We start from the raw sequence: 19621 nt of genomic DNA, 5'->3' as shown, positions 1-19621 counted from the left end.
AAGATCTTAAATTGGAAATTAGGAAAGAGATCAAGCCTACAGTACTTGAGGATCTTAAAGCCGCCAAACAATCTTATTCATATGAATGACAGAGGATGGAGATGTGCTATTGCATATCACAGAAAGAAAATTATGGTAGGGATGGGGAGAGAAGGATGGATACTCTTCCTCACTGGATGTGTCTATTATATCTTCACTTATGTAAGCAGTTTCTTTCTACCTTCTGTGAAAAATTCAGAGAACATTCCAGTCCACCTAGAAAATGCATTCTTCTTGCAATTCATTATGTGTCAGCATATTTGAAGGATGCAATGGATAAAGATATGAAGGGAGATCTCAAACACCCTTTTTCAATACAGAAGAATGAAATTAATCCACAATGGCAAGTATTTTTGTATCCACAGCACTAGAAGTTTGACATCCAATGTGGATCAAGATTGAGCTGAGATCAGGCAGGGAAAAGAAGATACTATTTTTTTACCAGTGCTGTAGTTGATATATCCCTACACTAGCCTGGCCTATTGCCCTTTTAGTGTCTGTCCAAAAACATTATTAAAATCCTGGGAGGCAGATACCCAATAAAATTGATTATATGTCCTCCTCCATTTTTAAGTCAGAATCCGTTTGGTAAGAAACTAGAGGAGATAATTGCCAAGACATTGGTAGGTAAAAGTCAATATTTCCCTTAATCAAAAAAGCAAAAGTACCATTTAAAACGGTCAACCAGAGGAAAATCATCCTTAAGGTCAAGGGGTAATACCATGGAAATGTTGGAAAACAACAGACAGAGATTGTTCCAATGCATGTTACTTAATGCAGGGAGGGTCTATTGTTGCTTAGCAATGTGATGCCATGTTTGACCTGTAACCCTGTGTGATTTTCTTCTTCCTCTTCCTGTGTATGCTCTCTATGAAAAGTTCCTGTTGCAGACATGTTATGCTGAGTTCTATAAAGCAACCAAGTTTCACACAGAAGTTGGTGTGTCTGTCCTCACTTACAGAAAAGCTGCACATGCAGTTCAGATCAGCTCTCTGCTAACAGGCAAATGGTTCCTTTCAGGGCAGAATTGAAACTTCCGACAATTAAATTACAGAGGGGGCCAGTCAATTTTTTTCAAGCAGTCTATATAGAACTGGATTCCTAAATCCATAAAACCTCTGAAGGTGCACTGGCCCAGAAGCCCTGTGTAGGAGGCAGATTAGAAAACATCAATGAGTAAGAATGATCAAGCTAGGCTACCAAGTGGAATTCAGAACAGGAGCACAAAGACATGTATTTGCTCGATGTGTCAGCTTCCCAGGAAAAGGCTGAAGCCTTGAAGGACTATCTCCAACTTTTACTTCAACAGATGGTTATTGCTCCTGGGAGAAGTCCAAACAAAGAACACTTAAAATTAATATATATCAATAAAAAAAAAATAGATTGTATAGATTAATATTAGATTGTCTACACCAAGAAAATTAGTAAATATATGTTAACAGGTAAGGGTTGTTTTCCTTTAAATGTGTGCATATTTTTGCATGTTTTTGCGCGAAATTCGCGAAACGGCGCCTGCATCTCGTTTTTGACGCCGGCGCCCTTTTTTTACGCCGGCGTCCGTTTTTTCGAGAAAATATTTTTTGACGCCGGCGAATTTTTGCCGCGAATTTTCGCGGGCGTTTCGCGAATTTATTCGCTGGTGGCGAATCGCGCAAATTTGCCGCAAATTCGCGCCTGGCGAATAAATTCACCCATCACTAATTGTAATTTCCTGGCGTATTAGCTTTAAATAAAAGCAAAGAGCCAGAACAAGCATATCTATAACTGTGCAAAATAAATAAATGCTGATAAAATTTATTAAAAAAAGGATGAGAAATTACAGATTTTGTCCTGTTTTCCAGAAACAAAATTGGCTGTGCTTTGCTTTGAACAGTGAATTTAAAATTCTGTGAGTTATTTTTGTATTTACAGTATCTAGTACCATTATGATTGTTTCTGAAAAGCTTGTATTAGTTCTGGGAAATGTAGGCAATAATGCTGCAGTCCACATAAGTATTTTAGTCTTCTCTTCATATGGGGTGATGCTAAGAAGTGAATATGCAATAAGCATGGGACATTCAACTAAAAACCAGCCGTGTGGTACAATCACATCTGGGAAGGGAAGATTGGGACATTGAAAAAAAGCTGCAAGCAGTATGGCGACTTTAGCAGGGAAGCCCAAAAAATGCCAGCAAAGTAGTTGGTGTTGCACCCAAAAAACATAGTTCTTGGCAAGCCACTAAACAGACGTATAGTTTTATACTTTTATATATTCTCCGTGGCAGTGTGTGTCCAGTATAAAATATAAACTAAATTATTTATGTCTCTTGCTATTTTTAAAAATGATGAAGCCAAAGCATAGAGGTTTTATTTTCCCCTTCATTTTTGTCTGATCCATATTGAGTTTTATTTATTCCCACTCACTGTCTACCACAAAAACCTCTATGTAAACACAAAACTCCAAGGAATTTATCTGGTCGGGCCTTTTGGGACAAAACTGAAATTTTTCAGGTTTTTTTAAAAACTCAAATTTTTCGAGATTTATTGAAACCCGATGCTGCAAAAAGCCAGAATTTGGAAATCCGCCATCTCAGACATACCGAAGTTGTGTATAACTCAAAAGGCAGAGGCAGTGTAGGACTGGCCCACTGTGATACCAGGAAAACTCCCGGTGGGCCCAGGTGTCAGTGGACCCTCATGCTGCTGAACATTTGCCCTATTTCATGGTCATTCCCTATTTTATGAGAACCAAGAGGCTAAATAGATGATCATATGTAAAGAAAAGATACTAGGAGAATGGATGTTGAGCAGAGGAAAAATAATAGTATTGAGAGTGGGCCCCGGGTCTAAGGTTTTTGGGTGGGCCCCTGTTGTCCCTGTCTGACACTGGGCAGAGGTCCCTATCCTATTTGGAGGTTTCTGTGGTCTGCATTGTAAGAAGCCCCCCAAAAATCTAAACATTTTGAGCTTTTTGGGCAAAAATCCAAATTTTTGGGCTTTTTTGTGAAAAAGCCCCCAAAAATTGAACCATTTTTGCTCGATTTTATCGGGTTCTGCGCTCGAACTGATTAAATCAAGCTTTTTTAAAAATAAAAATAAAGGTTCAGATTTTGGTAAATAACACCCCAAATGTGCCACCAATATATATATATATATATAGTAGTCAAAAAATGCCTGGGTGCAATAAGCCAAATTTTCGGTATAGCAGGAAGAAAGCTCGCACTCTCAGGTCTTAGCAGAGAATAAAAGTGTTTATTTAGAAAACAAAAATCGACTAACGTTTCGGCAAGCACTCAAGTCTTTATCAAATGCTTGAGTGTTTGCTGAAACGTTAGTCGATTTTTGTTTTCTAAATAAACACTTTTATTTTCTGCTAAGACCTGAGAGTGCGAGCTTTCTTCCTGCTATATATATATATATATATATATATATATATATATATATATATATATATATATATATATATATATATAAAAACAGCGTTCAACGGACATTGATTACAGGTAATGCTAAAATGCACATAAAATATAAAACAAGTTAGGGACCGCCATTCGGGGTTTACCTTGACGTGGTATGGTGGCTTATCAATTTTATGATCATAACTTTGTAACAAAATAACCCCTGTTTTGGGTACATATGCAATAGCATTTATTATACTTATATATATACTTTAAAGCCTTTAGAGTGCTCCCACAACCCCCCTGTTTTGATATTGTATAAATATATATATATATACACACAAATACAAGAGGTCCTCTGCACTCAACCCATTATCAATATATTTTATTGTAAAATGTATAATGAAGCAATAGAATTCTTAATGAATCCGATGAAAATTGAGCATTGGACTGGCCAGATATGGGATGACTTTGACGTAGTTGGCCAGCTTAAATATATTGCAATATATGGACAAACAATCCCTGTGTTGTTTAAAGGGTAAGGCATTTTTTAGTAGCAGTATGCACAAAATGTCGCTGTCTTAAATATATTGATAATGGGTTGAGTGCAGAGGACTCTTGTATCCACTTCCGGGTGCCGTGTCAAAGTTGATTTGTAGAAAAATGCTGTAACGACACACACTCTGGTTTTTGTTGTTTCAAAATGTATTCAATATAAATCATGCATATTTGAGGCATCAACGTTTCGGTCCACAGTCTTGGACCTTTGTCAAGATGCATTAACTCGTTCATATACAAAATAGCAATAAAATTACAAGATATAAAGGTTTAAAAATCCCACCTTGTTGGTGACATAACAGTATGTTAATGGTATAATTAATGAGCCTATATAAGGCATCATAAGGGAGTATGGCAATAAAGCAAAAATTGTTAAAATCCTGAATAACAACTATTTACAATTAAAAATGGGAGATAGGGTGTCAAGTGTTTTTATCCAGAAAAAGAAGCCGGGATCTATCACCACCCCTTCTAGGCATTGGTATATGATCGCTATAAATTTAAAGGTGGGTAATCGCTGTTGCTACATTATATATATATATATATATATATATATATATATATATATATATATATATATATATATATATATATATATATATATATATATATATATATATATATATATATATATAAAATAGTAAATGGACCAGCACTCCAATCTTTTTGTGAAAAAAAGTGATGAATTTTATTCACAGATGCATATCCAACGTTTCGGTCCACACTGGGACCTTTCTCAAGGACCTTTCTCAACTGACTTTAAATATATATATATATATATATATATATATATATATATATATATATATATGTGTATATATATATATATATATATATATATATATATATATATATATATATATATATATATATATAGAGAGAGAGAACAAATAAAGAGGCAGAGAGAAAGGTGGTCCAATCATACTGTAGAATTTGTTCCAAGTCAGTTTTTTTACCCTGTCTTTGTATAGGCTATTCACATTTGCCCAAATTCTTCACCATTAGCTCCCAGCCTTATTTGCAGGGGAAACTGCTATAAATTGGTAGCATTTGTTGTTTCTGTTTCCATGAAACTGAGCTTTGGTGACAAATAATCAACAAATGAAGAAAACATTAAACGTGACAGAGAAAATAATGTTCTTTCAGTCAATACACCAGCACTGTGTGACTTGAATAAATGAAATTGATCCTGTGTTAACAAGTGCAATAAAAGTAGAAATTATAGGAAGATACACAGGATAGATGACAAAAAGAAAGACAAACAAGTTAGCTGGGTGCTTAATAATATAATTTATTGGAATTATTATTTGCAGATATTTTAGTTCAGTTTCATGTTAAACTTGTTTTCCCTGACGTATAGGCTTATTGTACCAGCCTGGAGGTACAGATAAACTGAGGGGCAGATTTATCAGGGTTCAAAGTGAAAATTAGAATTTTTGAGTTTTCGCCAAAAATCTCAAATTCGACTAGGGAATTATTAAAATTTGTTCCGAGATTTTTTAGAAATTCAAATTCGCTTTTTGAAATTTATAATACAATGAACCTCAAATTTGACTATTCGCCACCTTAAACCTGCCCAATTGCTGTTTTAGCCTATGGAAGATGTCCTGGGATCAATTTGTAGTTCTTTAAAACCAGATTGCTGTGTTCCTCCAGAAACAAAGTTTCACGGGGATGGGGAAAACAGAAAAGATTATATAGTGTAGTATCTCAGTGTGAAAGTATCTCACGCTTTGTAAGTTAAGTGCCTTAATTATTTAACACCTTGTGAAAAAACACTCCACACCTTTCAATTAACCTCTGGCATGCACGTGTTACACAGACATCAATATCTATACGTGTTGCCTATTTATAGTGTGGTTACATTTAACACATACTCCAATTGTCCAAAGTCCCCAAATGCAAAACTTCTTTAGACACGTAACTTGTGAATTGGTTAAAGGGAAAATAGCATCAAACCGCTGAATTCCTAATGTCTCCAGTGGGATAGAATACTCACGTGAGTTGAAATAGGCATAAATAAATGTGAGCTCCTTTCCGTACTTGAACTCCTCCTTCGTTACTTGGGTGAAGAGAAAAACTGCGTGTGCAGAAACGCTTAAAGGGATAATGTCATGGGGAAATTTTTTTTTTTCAAAATGAATCCATTAATAGTGCTGCTCCAGCAGAATTCTGCACTGAAATCCATTTCTCAAAAGAGCAAACAGGTTTTTTTATATTCAATTTTGAAATCTGACATGGGGCTATGATAAACTTGATAAACTTCAATCATTCTTTACTGCTGTACTGCAAGTTGGAGTGATATCACCCCTCCCTTTCCCCCCCCAGCAGCCAAACAAAAGAACAATGGGAAGGTAACCAGATAACAGCTCCCTAACACAAGATAACAGCTGCCTGGTAGATCTAAGAACAACACTCAATAGTACAAACCCATGTCCCACTGAGACACATTCAGTTACATTGAGAAGGAAAAACAGCAGCCTGCCAGAAAGCATTTCTCTCCTAAAGTACAGGAACAAGTCACATGACTGGGGCAGCTGGGAAATTGACAAAATGTCTAGCCCCAGATTTCAAAATTGAATATAAAAAAATCTGTTTGCTCTTTTGAGAAATGGATTTCAGTGCAGAATTCTGCTGGAGTAGCACTATTAACTGACATATTTTCCGATGACAGGATCCCTTTAAAAACTTTTTAATAGATAAATAATAAAACACTGAGATACTACACTATATAATCTTTTCTGTTTTCCCCGTCCTCGTTAAACTTTGTTTCTAGAGGAACACAGCAATCTGGTTTTAAAGAAAATAATTTTGATCAGGCAGAGGAGAGCCTAAGATTTGCTGGATTTTGGGGATACCTAATCTTCCTGGGACTCAAACTTATATATTTGGACTATCAATTTGTAGTTGTTTGCAGCCTTCCTGACAATTAATTTTTTTTGGGGGAAAAAACTTGAATCAAATTCAATTCGAATTTTTGGGTTGATCCTATTCACCCGAGTTTACCAAATTCAATTTTTTTTAATAAATTGCAATTGGTAGAATTTTGAGTTCATGGGAGTTTTAAATAACTCCCATGAACTTGAAATTCGACCCTTGATAAATCTGCCCCTGAGAGTGAATTTCTATGTATCTCAGTAGTCTGTCTGATGCCTGACACAACCTAAGGGACTATATTTTGCTGTTTATTATTACTGCATTGGGATTATATTTAAATAACACTACAGGAGCAGATTTACTAAAATTAGGATTTCCTTTTTTTCCATGAATTGTGTTTTTAAAAAAACTTTGTTTTTATAAATTTCTCTAAGACTGTAAGGGGGTTATTTACTAAAACTCAAATTTATCTCATATTTTTATTAAACCAAGCTCCCATCCACAAGTCAGGTTGGGAGAAACTTGATAAAATTGTGTAGAAAACGGAATAATACAAATCTTTCTGATTTGACGCCCGAATCACACAATTTATTTGGGGTATCACCCAAAAAAAACAGAATTTTGTTGATTATCGGACAAAACCCAGCGCAAAACACATATTTTCAAAATGTAAAAGGGACATCTCCCATTGACTTCTACATTACCTAAATTTTGCCCAAAAACCCCGTCCGGAAAGAATCTTGGTTTAGTAAATAACCCCCAAAAAGTTCTAGAATTGTTTGAGGAAAACCCCCAAATTTTTTTATTTTACCCTGAAGCTGCTGAAAGTACGAATTCGAAATTACTCCATCTCAAACCTGATGAGGTCCTGTAGAAGTCTATGGCAGATGTCTTTTTCCAATTTGAAGATATTGTGGTCCGCACTGCACTTCGTACTAAATTCTGAAAAATTCAGGGTTTTCGGGCAATACCTTGAAAAAATCGAGTGATTCAGGAGTTAAATCTGAAAGTATTTTCATGATTTTATTGAGAATTTTCCCAAACAGAATTTCTTAAATTAATAACTATGGTAAAATCATGGATGGGAGTTTGGTCAAGCTTGTTTTATTCAAATTATGAAATAAATTTCAGGTTTTAGTAAATAACCCCCTCCAAGTAAAAGCAGTCCAGGTCCCATAGAAGTCAAGGGAGCTGCACTGATCCTATTGGACCTTTTTTTAATCATTCAGACTTGTGGGGGGCATATTTATTAAAGGTCGAATGTTAGTGGTTTTAGAGGTTTTTGAAACCACCATTAAACTCACACACTCTAAGGGGGTTATTTATCAAAGTCCGAATTTATCTCAATATTTTCTGCTACAAACTCCGATCAAATCGCTTCGGTTTTTTCTTCTTATTTATTATTACATTTTCCTGAAAATTTGTTTTGCGGGGGAAAAATCAGATTTTCACAATTTTTTCGGATTTTCTCATCCAATTTTGCGATTTTTCCGGAATTTTCACCCGAAAACTCTGAAAACTTTGGAGTTTAGTAAACAACCCCCTAAAACTATGAATGTCGCAAGATTATTAAAAAATCCAAATAAAAAAGTATGAACGAAAAATTATGCTGAAAGATGCGCTAAAAAATATGAAAACCTCGAAAACAGACAAAAAAATCAGACAACTCTTAGCGGAAAAAAATAAAAACTAAAAAAATAACAAAAACCTCTAAAAGTTTGATTTAGAGCAGTTCCAATTTGACCAGTGCAGGTCCCATTGAATTCTATATGACCTTGACAACTTTTACCTGGCAAAGTGTTGTATTAGTGGTTTTCATGGCTTTAACACTTCATAAATCTTGAATTTTTAGAGCTTTAACAAAAATGAGATAACCACAAATTTTTAGAGATTCATGGATAAAAAAATCAAAATTTGATTGTTAGCAAATTACCTCCATATAGGTTTGCGGATTTTTTTCTGCTTGTAATTGTCCGAAGAACTCAAATTTGTAGAGGTTTTAGAGAGATTTATTTTGTTTCATTTTTTCCATTTCCACTGATGCCAGCATCCATGGGCACACAGCTAAATTGCTCCTAAAGAATTGGATAAAGACATCATTGTGAGTGTCAGAAGTGACAGTATCCAGCGCAGTTGCAGCAAAACATGTACACTTTATTGTGTGCATATTGACCCATTGGATGTCAAGCACAACTCCCCATTGTGCCAAAACTCTGGGCGAAAAAATGCTGTATTATAGGTAAAAAACGATTTTTCGAAAGTTTGCAGCCATGTGTCATGTGGTAGCAACTTAGTGAAACAGTAGAATTAAATAGAATGGGTCATAGATGAAAATGAAGTAAAACTCTCAGCAACTCCTTCAGGAGCAGTTATGGTTATGGACTCCTGGAGGAGCAAAGATGGTGCTGAAATATTATTACCAGTCCCTACTGAAGGGTAGGTAACTGTTGGTCCTAAAAGGAGCAGAGGTGAAGTAAGAAGCAGCATCCTCCTTTCAACTCCTCCAGGAAAATATGCAATGAGAATGAAAGGGAGAGAGGAGAGTTGATTATTGCAACTTCTAGCAGGCCCTGCAGGGAATTGATCTCCATTTATAACCATGCTAAAAAAGTGTTATTGTTCCTGTGAAAGACAAGCCTACAGCTTATTTAAAGCTTTTTCACAAACAGAAAACCAAAGATCATACCTACTGAGTGAGCTCCAGCCTAGTTTATTATAATACAACCATGTTGAGCTCATCCATTTTCTGGTCCAGACATTCATTCGGCTTTGCTAGTAAAATAAAATAAATACATGTATTGCTAAACAAATGTGATTTAATGGAGAAAGTACAAGATGAGACTGTTGCTATGCTAAATTGGACCCTTACACAGTACAACAATCAAAAGAAAAGAATATCTATCCAGTGATGTGCATGGACTTTAAGGGGGTTTATTTACTAAACCTCAAATGTATCTGGTCAGGATTTTTGGGGCAAAAACTCAAATTTTTCAAGATTTATTATACCCTGATGCGGCAAAAGCCAGAATCTGAAAATCCTGCCAAGGTCAGGTATAAGTCAATGGGAGATGTCCCTATCCCAATTTATAGATATAATGGTCTGGATTTAGCCCAATCATCTGATAAATTTGGTGTTTTCAGACAAAAACCTGAAAAAATCGAGCAATTCAGTAAAAATGTCCAAAAAATGTATGATTTGTGTTTTTACATTTTTTATCCTGAACCAATTTATTCAAGTTATTTTATTAATAAATAAGGCAAAATCAGGCATGGGAGTTTGTTCAAGCTTTTTTTATTAAATAAATCTGGATTTTAGTAAATAACCCCCTAGGAGTCCTGATCAGATTAAATTATTTGCTTTAATGGTTTACTATTAATCCTCACCCTAATGCTAACGTTAAGCAACTATTATATTACATAACCATGCAGTTATTTGCCCAACACATCATCAACAGAACACAAAAAAAAATTATACCAAAAGCTTAGTGACAATAAACTTAAAACTGCTGCACTAAGCAGAGTTCTAATGTGAAGTTCATGAAATTTTAAAGCCAAAGATTAATATGTTACCATTAGTCCTTTTCAAAGCTTGTGTGATATGTTGCTTAGTGAAAACATGACTATTATCTTGCCATTTACTTTCTGGGGATTACTAGTCACATTACCTAGTATAAGATTGATGTTTATTGCATGTGCGTAGAAACAAGCCTTTGAGTTATTGCCCACGTCACCAGCCTTTTGCATTTGGCCCAATCTATAACGTCATTAATAAGCATAATTCAAGCATTGTGCTACAAATAAAATACCACTGGTGTTAAGGTGCAAACAACAGCATGGTTCATTTCTTCAAAATACAAAATATTACAAAATTATAAACAGATGAAAGAGAAATTTACTTTTTTAATTCTTAATTGCATGATCTTTTCTATTTCTTTTTAAATGGGACCTGTTACAAAAAAAATCTGAATAAAAAAAAAGTCATTTTTAAACATGAAACCCAAATTCTTTTTTTTATTAAAACATCCACACCTGTAATAATCCTGTTTACTGACACTAAAAGGTTTTTTTCAAAAATTTTAATCTACATGAAAAGTTACCTATAGGTCATGTTGATCGTTTTTTCGCTGATAGTTCTGCTTTTGTAAGTAATTTTCGCTAACGGACTCCTGCTGCACACATATGGCAGCCCCCTCATAGGAAAAAATGGGGGTAAGAAAGGTAATGTAAAAGTATCAGGCAGATACTTTTATGGCAAAATTATAAACTGCATTCAAAGATAATGTTATGATAGATATTAAAAAAGTTTATTTTCTGGTGTCGGTATCTCTTTTAAGACTCAATCATATATTGTTTGCTCCTCCCCTATGCCTCAGGCATAGAGGCGGGGCAATAGTGATTAGCCTGCGCCCGCATCCGCGCTTCCATAGACCCGCGCTGACCTGCCCCACCGATGATATCACAAAAGGGGTGGGGCGAGCAAGTGCAGCGTATATAAAAGATGAACCCGGAAGTTGGAAACTGCCATTGTATCCTGGCAGCCGGGGAGAGTAGGAGAAGAGCTCAAGAAGAGCAACCGCAAAGAAGCGTGCAAGGTCGGGTCCCACCGGTATCATCACTACGGGGCAGGTAATTACTTTCACTTTTCGTTCGACACTTCCTAGATGTCACTGCACTCTATTTTTCCTCTTCATCCTCACCATCTAATTGTGTATCCTGTGTATGGGCATGGATATTAAGGGGTTATTAATCAAAGGTTGAGTTGATTTTTACCAGAAAAATTCGAGTGTTGGAGGGTATTTTTCAGTCAAAACTTGAACTTATGGGTTAAAAATAACTAGAATTTGGTTTTTTTTAAACTCAAATATAATGACTTTTATTATACCACGAACCTGGAAATTGCCCAAATCCAAAAATATTCCAGCTAAAACCTGTCAAGATAATGTAGAAGTCAATGACAGAGGTCCCTTCAACCATTTGAAGATGTGACCATGTTTTTTTCGGTGGGTTTAGTTCGAAAACTTGATTAATTAGAGTGATTCGAGTTTTTTGTCGCTGAAAACAAGCTTGATTTGAGTTTTTCGGGTTTTTCACCCTAAATTCACTGATTGGAGTATTTTTCATTCTTAAATTAGAAAACATTTGAGTTGTGAGTTTATTTAAGACAGGGATTCCCAACCTTTTGAACCTGTGAGCAACATTTAGAAATAAAAGGGGTTGGAGGGCAACACTAGCATGAAAAATATTCTTGGGGGTGCCAAATAAGTGCTGTGATTGGCCATTTGGTAGCCCCTATGTGGATTGTCAGAACTTGCCTGGAATTACAAAATAAGCACCTGCTTTGAGGCCACTGGGAGCAACATCCAAGGGGTTGGAGAGCAACATGTTGCTCACAAGCTTCTGGTTGGGGATCACTGATTTAAGGTATAAAAAACTTCACAAACCTCTAAAACTCGACCTAACCCCCTAAGTACCCCATTTGCGCACATAAACAGGATTTTGGGAACATGCAAAGCTTGCTTTAAAGGGATACTGTCATGGGGAAAAAAAATTTTTCAAAATGAATCAGTTAATAGTGCTGCTCCAGCAGAATTCTGCACTGAAATCCATTTCTCAAAAGAGCAAACAGATTTTTTTTATATTCAATTTTGAAATCTGACATGGGGCTAGACATTTTGTCAATTTCCCAGCTCATGTGACTTGTGCTCTGATAAACTTCAATCACTGTTTACTGCTGTACTGCAAGTTGGAGTGATTATCACCCCCTCCCTTTTCCCCCCCAGCAGCCAAACAAAAGAACAATGGGAAGGTAACCAGATAACAGCTCCCTAACACAAGATAACAGCTGCCTGGTAGATCTAAGAACAACACTCAATAGTAAAAACCCATGTCTCACTGAGACACATTCAGTTACATTGAGAAGGAAAAACAGCAGCCTGCCAGAAAGCATTTCTCTCCTAAAGTGCAGGCACAAGTCATATGACATGGGGCAGCTGGGAAATTGACAAAATGTCTAGCCCCATGTCAGATTTCAAAATTGAATATAAAAAAATCTGTTTGCTCTTTTGAGAAATGGATTTCAGTGCAGAATTCTGCTGGAGCAGCAATATTAACTGATGCGTTTTGAAAAAAAATTTTTTTCCCATGACAGTATCCCTTTAATAACGATTTCCACAAAATGACACCTGCCTGCTTGCTGTGATTGTGAAGTAAAAGTGAAGTTTATTTTGCTTGACTGACACAATAAAATATGATTTGGAATTATGTATTAGAGTGACAGATCCCCTTTAACTTTATAAATATAAAAGACTTTATTGTAGAATATGCTTTATATGCACATGAAACTTTGATTTGGGATTGTATATTGTAAATATATAACCGGTTTAAATGCTGTAATATCTTTATAATTATAAAGTATGTTAAATATTTAGAGCCACAAAATGGTATAAAATGTGAATGCAATGCTTTTAAATACAGTTAGCACTCTATTGACATCAATTGATGATGCGCATTGTCATTGATGAAACCATCCATTACAAATATCTGGGGGGGTGATTAACAATAGTAAAGTAAATTGAAATTGGAGTAAAAATTATCATTGGAGTTAAAACAACATAATATTCACAAAGGCCTTACTCCATCATGTGAATATGGCAGTTTTGTAAAGGTAAAGGATCCATTATCCAGAATCTCGTTATCAAGAAATCTCCAAATTACGGAAAGGATGTCTCCTATAGACTTTCTTAAAGACTCCATTATATTCAAGTAATTCAAATTTTTAGAAATGATTTCCTTTTTCTCTGTAGTAATGAAATGGTACCCTGTACTTGACCCCCACTAAGATAATTATAAATCCTAATCAGATGCAAAACAGCCCTATTGGGTTTAATTCATGTTTAAATGAGTTTTTAGTAGACTAGGGGGGTTATTTACTAAAATTCAAATGTTTCTCATAATTTGAATAAAACAAACTCGACCAAACTCCCATCCACGATTTTACCTTATTTATTAATGATAACTCAAAAAATTCAGCTTGGGAAATGTCTCGATTAAATTGTGAAGAAAACTTGAATCATACAGTTTCTTTTTTTTTAATTGATTTTTTTGAGTTATCGCCCGAAAACCCAGAATTCTTCAGATAACTGTACAAAACCCAGCGCAGACCACATTATCTTCAAATTGGAAAAGGGACATCTGCCATTGTTTCTATTAGGACCTAAACAGGTTTCAAATGGAGTATTTTCAGATTCTGATTTTTTTAGTGCTAAATAAATCTTGAAAAATTCAAGGTTTTTTTCCTCTAAGAATTCGAGTTTTTCGCAATAAAAACTCAATCTGACAAACTCGACCTTTAATAAGTAACCCCCTTAAGGTATGGAGATACAAAGTACAGAAAGATCCCTTATACTGAAAACCCTAGGTCTCCAGCATTCTGGGTAACAGCTTCCATACCTGTACAATTTGGAGTTAAATTGTTGTTCCAGAACACCACTTTATTAAATCTGGAGTACCCTATTTCTCCATACAAATCTAGAGTACAACCAGTTTGATGTTATTGTATGTTTTATGGCATTTCTAACTCCATTATGCTGGACTTAAAGTCAGAGTAAACAGTTTAACTGGAAAAATTGTTTTTTTAGTTAAAAATTTATTTTTAATTAATTTAATGCCCAAAGCAACACCATTATATTTAACTAGGCAGGAACAGTTGACTGTGAAACTGTGTAAAAAAGACAAATTCAAGGGGTGATATTTTACTAATTGTAACAGTTTTTTCCCCTGTTATTAGAGCAGAGCGATGTTACTATAATACTGATTATGATATTCACTTTTGGAATACATATACAGTATATCTAAATAAAAAAAAATCTAGTCAAGATTTTAATTTACTTTCTTTTAATAAGGTAAATTGTGACTTTGCAGTGTTTCCTATATTCATCCAAACAGTGCCACATGTAAAACAAAGATAACTACATCTTTTAAAAACCAGGTACATGTTAAGTACATGTAAGTTGCTGGACTGAAACCATTCCAGTCTGGGTGTAGGCAAATACAAGAAGCTGATTCTCTGCCTGCATTTTTCAGCAGGGCATGATCCACTACATTTGGCATGAGTCTTAGAAATGTTATTTCAATGACAAGTGCTGGAAATAACACCATCCAGATAATATTTTCATAAAATTTAAATGGAATATTGGTGCCTACACTTAAAACGGGTTAAGTAAATGCATCCCCAACTCTAAAAATGTTAGGTGCAACTTGTTTGTGATTTGTGAACATATGCTTTTGCAATTGCATTCATTCTGACAGATCTGGCATATTTGTGGTGAGACACAGTTCACAATTATTATGTGATTCTGGGGGAAAAATGCTGCATTGTGGGTAAAAACTTGATAATGTGGAAAATTGCACTTTGCACACTGTAGTGCATTCACAACACATGTTTTTTACCCACAATACAATATCCAAGTAATAGTGGAAACAGTAATAGAATCAGTAAGCTGATTCCCCTAGCTTGAGAACAGTGGTAACTGTGTGATTGTCTTCTTAAATGTCTGATGACAGGAATTCTAGTGTGGCTTGGACTGCTAGACATTATCTTAGCATGTTTCTTTTGCATCTTACAACCAACATAAAAAAAGCAAAACAGATGAAATCCCTTGGAAATTTGGAATGTAGAGTGCTTGGTAAGCTCATTCCCCACTGCCCTGTGGTAGAAACTGACAATGCCAAATCAAAGAGTGACTGGGAAGGAAATTCTGAATTGTATAGGGCACGGGGCAGTTGTACTCACCACTAAACAATTGTAATTTATTACGACATGAGGCCATAAATTCATCCATACAGAAATAAGAGATCCTCTTTTCTCTACCATATATATTTGTTATATTTACTCTACCATATATATGTTGTGAGTAAAGATCCTCAAAAATAACCTTTCTTTTTAAACAAAACAGATATTTTTTTTCATCTGTGTCGGAACTAGCAGGGACTGGGGGTGAGACTGCACTAGGGCCCACTCCTCAATACTTCAGATAACATGGTGCATTGAACACGCCATGCAAATTTTACAATATAGTTAAACTGGCTAAATAAGGCCATCCCTGATCAAGCCAGCCCTAAACTCACTTTTATCTAATTAATTAAGAAGTTTAGCATTTTTTGAGGGAACAAAGACTGGGCTGTCAGCGAGATGGCCATATGAACTGATGGTACCAGAGGGCGAAATATAACACACACCACTCTGAACACTGTAGTAAATATTTTACTGTTTTTCAAGAAAAGTAATATGTTTTGGAAAAGGGTAAGAAGAAGCTGTTGACTATAAAGGTAATTGCAAGGGATATTTCAATATTGCACCAACTTGCAAGATGGCAGCCCTGCAGACTCTGCTGGCAACACTTATAGGTCTCTATGCCACACATTAGACCCTCCTGAAAATACTCCAGCACTGCTAAGAGACTTACTTGTCAGGCTTCTGGCCTGCCAAGAGAGGGGTATTTGCAAAAAGGCTTCATTGGTATATTGTCAGACATCAGGATGATATCAAGCAACTGGTGACAAAACAGATTATCTGCAAAATAAGATGGTGGAGTTAATGGGTTCTTCTCATATCAAACATATAAATGTAAATACTAACCTTGAAGAAGAAATACAGAGGCTGACAATAAAACTTGCAGTCATTGAAGATAGCAGCAAGAGGAACACCTTAAGAATAAGAGGCATAACTGAAAAGATTTCTGCACAGGAGCTACTGACAAATGTAACCCAAAATGCCCATAGAGGCACAATATGTGAAAAATCAGTCCCTCTGTTGTCAGCTGTAGGTAAGAATGAAGAAAAGTAGTCCCACATCATTCTGAATATTCTTTTTAAGAAAGGAAACTTGATTTTCTGCTGCCATCTATTGTAGTTATGTGATATGGCAGTCAGCAGCCTTTATCAATGTTACATTTAGTAAGATTTATGTAAATCCAATTGTATCCTCTGAAGGTATGGTTTTTGTGAGGTTCTTTTTCTTTTTGCTTAATAATTTCAGTCAGGACATATAAGTGTGGTAAAAACTCACTGTTTTGCCTAATAAACTGTAGATATATTCACGTTCAGACACATACACAAACACACACATATATTCACAAACGCCCACTCTCTCCCTTGCATTTGGTCTTTTTATCTTGTCACAACTGTTCTGAAGATGGCTTAATGTTCCAAAGAGGCTTTCTCTATAACAGTGCTATTGTATTTGTGCAATAAGTGTTAAAAAGAGTGCTAGCAGACACTGAAATCTAATTGATGCCCGTAAATCACTTAGTTTCAGACACATTCATTTTAGACATGTTATAAATGTATTAATCATACTTTTTTCTGGTCTGGCTTTTTGGGCAAAAACTCTAATATTTTGTGGAAAAAAACTCATATTTTTCAAGATTTATTATCGATAAACTGATGCTGCAAAACGCCCAGATCTAAAAACCCAGCATTAACTCTGTCCAGGTCATGTTTAAGTCAAAGGCAATTTGAAGATTTTGCTGGTCTGCACTGGGTTTAGCCTAATAATGTGAAAAATTTGGGGTTTTTGGACAATAACTAGTGATGGGCGAATTTATTTGCCAGGCGCGAATTTGCGGCGAATTTGCGCGATTCGCGCCGAGCGAATAAATTCGCGAAACGCCCGCGAAAATTTGCGGTAAAAATTCGTCGGCGTCAAAAAGTTTTTTTTCCGAAAAACGGACGCCGGCGTCAAAAACGGGCGCCGGCGTCAAAAACGAGATGCCGGCGCCGTTTCGCGAATTTTTCGCCGTTAATTCGCGAATTTTTCGGCGAAGCGAAACGGCGCAAATTCGCCCATCACTAACAATAACCAGAAAAAATCAAGCAATCCGATTTTTTCAAATTATTTTAATGATAAATAAGCTAAAATTGTGAATGAGAGTTTGGTCGAGCTTTTTTTATTAAAAAAAAAAAGAGATAAAATCGGATTCTAGTAAATTTTGTATAAAATGGAGACAAAAAGGAACACCAAGAGCCCCAATAGTGTAATATGTTTTTACAGGGAGTAATGGTAGAGTAAACAAGTTAATACTCACAAACCAGGGTTACCGATAGGCAACCATTGTATAGGCAGGTGGGGAGATTATCCTGACCCCACTCAGGAATAAAACGTCGCTCTCTGTAGAAAAAGAAAAAGGGGATGATACCCCTCCACTCGGGGTGGACTTGATATAGTAGTAAGACAAAACAGAGGCGCCAAAAGGATAAAAATAGCTAAAAGCACTTAAAAACCCAACCGGTTATTCAGAGGAGGTAGTAATGAACTTACCTCCTCCAAGCAGACACCAACGAAAGTGGTAATTTTCAATAATAGTTTATTCACAAAACAGTATTGCAACGCGTTTCGCAGGCATTTCCTGAATATTGCCTGATGAAGCAGGAAATGCCTGCGAAACGCGTTGCAATACTGTTTTGTGAATAAACTATTATTGAAAATTACCACTTTCGTTGGTGTCTGCTTGGAGGAGGTAAATTCATTACTACCTCCTCTGAATTACGCGTTGGATTCTAGTAAATAACCCCCTTAATAATAAAGTAAATAAACAAAATAAAGACACCATAAATTGCATTGTATTGCAACATTACTAGTACAGGTATGGGATCTGTTATCCGCAAAACCGTTATCCAGAAAGCTCCGAATTACAGGAAGGCTGTCTCCCTTAGACTGCATTATAATAAAAAAATTTTTAATAATGATTTCCTTTTTCTCTGTATTAATAAAACAGTACCTTATACTTGATCCCAACTAATATCATTAATCCTTATTGGAGGCAAAACAATTCTATTGGGTTTATTTAATGTTTAAATTATTTTTAAGTATTATTTTTAAGGTATGGAGATCCACATTACACAAAGATCCCTTATCCAGTATAGCTCAGGTGCTGAGCATTCTGTATAACAGGTCCCATACCTGTATATGTATTATTTTTTATTATAACATTTTACATAAGCCTACATGCCTACTATAGATTCAATTGTATCCAAATAATCGAATTTTGTCTGTAATAATAAAATAGTACTTTGTACTCATATCCAGACTAAGATATAATTAATCCTTATTGGAAGCAAAACCAGCCTATCTGGTGTGTTTAATGTTTATATGATTTTCTAGTAGATTATGGGGCCGATTCATTAACTTCGAATGAAGGATTCGAAGGTAAAAAGCTTCGAATTTCGAAGGTTTTTTTGGGCTACTTCGACCATCGAATGGGCTACTTCGACCTTCGACTACGACTTCGAATCGAAGGATTCGAAGTAAAAATCGTTCGACTATTCGACCATTAGATAGTCGAAGTACTGTCTCTTTAAAAAAAAATTCGACCCCCTAGTTCGGCAGCTAAAAGCTACCGAAGTCAATGTTAGCCTATGGGGAAGGTCCCCATAGGCTTTCCTAAGTTTTTTTGATCGAAGGATATTCCTTCGATCGTTGGATTTAAATCCTTCGAATCGTTCGATTAGAAGGATTTAATCGTTCGATCGAAGGAATAATCCTTTGATCGTACGATCGTACTATCTGCGCTAAATCGTTCGACTTCGATATTCGAAGTCGAAGGATTTTAGTTCCTAGTCGAATATCGAGGGTTAATTAACCCTCGATATTCGACTCTTGATGAATCGGCCCCTTAAGGTATGAAGATCCAAATTACGGAAATGTCCATTATCTGGAAGACCCCAGGTCCTGAGCATTCTAGATAACAGGTCCCATACCTGTACATTGAAAT

General features: G+C 35.6%; 1 long non-coding RNA gene across 1 annotated transcript; it reads right to left on the bottom strand.

Moving 5' to 3' along the window:
* Positions 1-949: 949 nt before the first annotated feature.
* On the bottom strand, positions 950-17442 carry LOC121394634. Its single transcript, XR_005961880.1, has 4 exons — positions 16316-17442; positions 9538-9623; positions 8785-8926; positions 950-1361 (listed from the first exon to the last, which is right to left on the bottom strand). It is a non-coding gene; the product is annotated as an uncharacterized LOC121394634 (long non-coding RNA).
* Between the last annotated feature and the right edge of the window lie 2179 nt (positions 17443-19621).

The sequence above is a fragment of the Xenopus laevis genome, chromosome 6L, assembly GCF_017654675.1.
Source record: "Xenopus laevis strain J_2021 chromosome 6L, Xenopus_laevis_v10.1, whole genome shotgun sequence".
In the NCBI taxonomy this organism is placed as follows: Eukaryota; Metazoa; Chordata; class Amphibia; order Anura; family Pipidae; genus Xenopus; species Xenopus laevis.
Note: the sequence above shows the minus strand (reverse complement) of the source record. Positions and strands in the feature narration are given on the sequence as shown.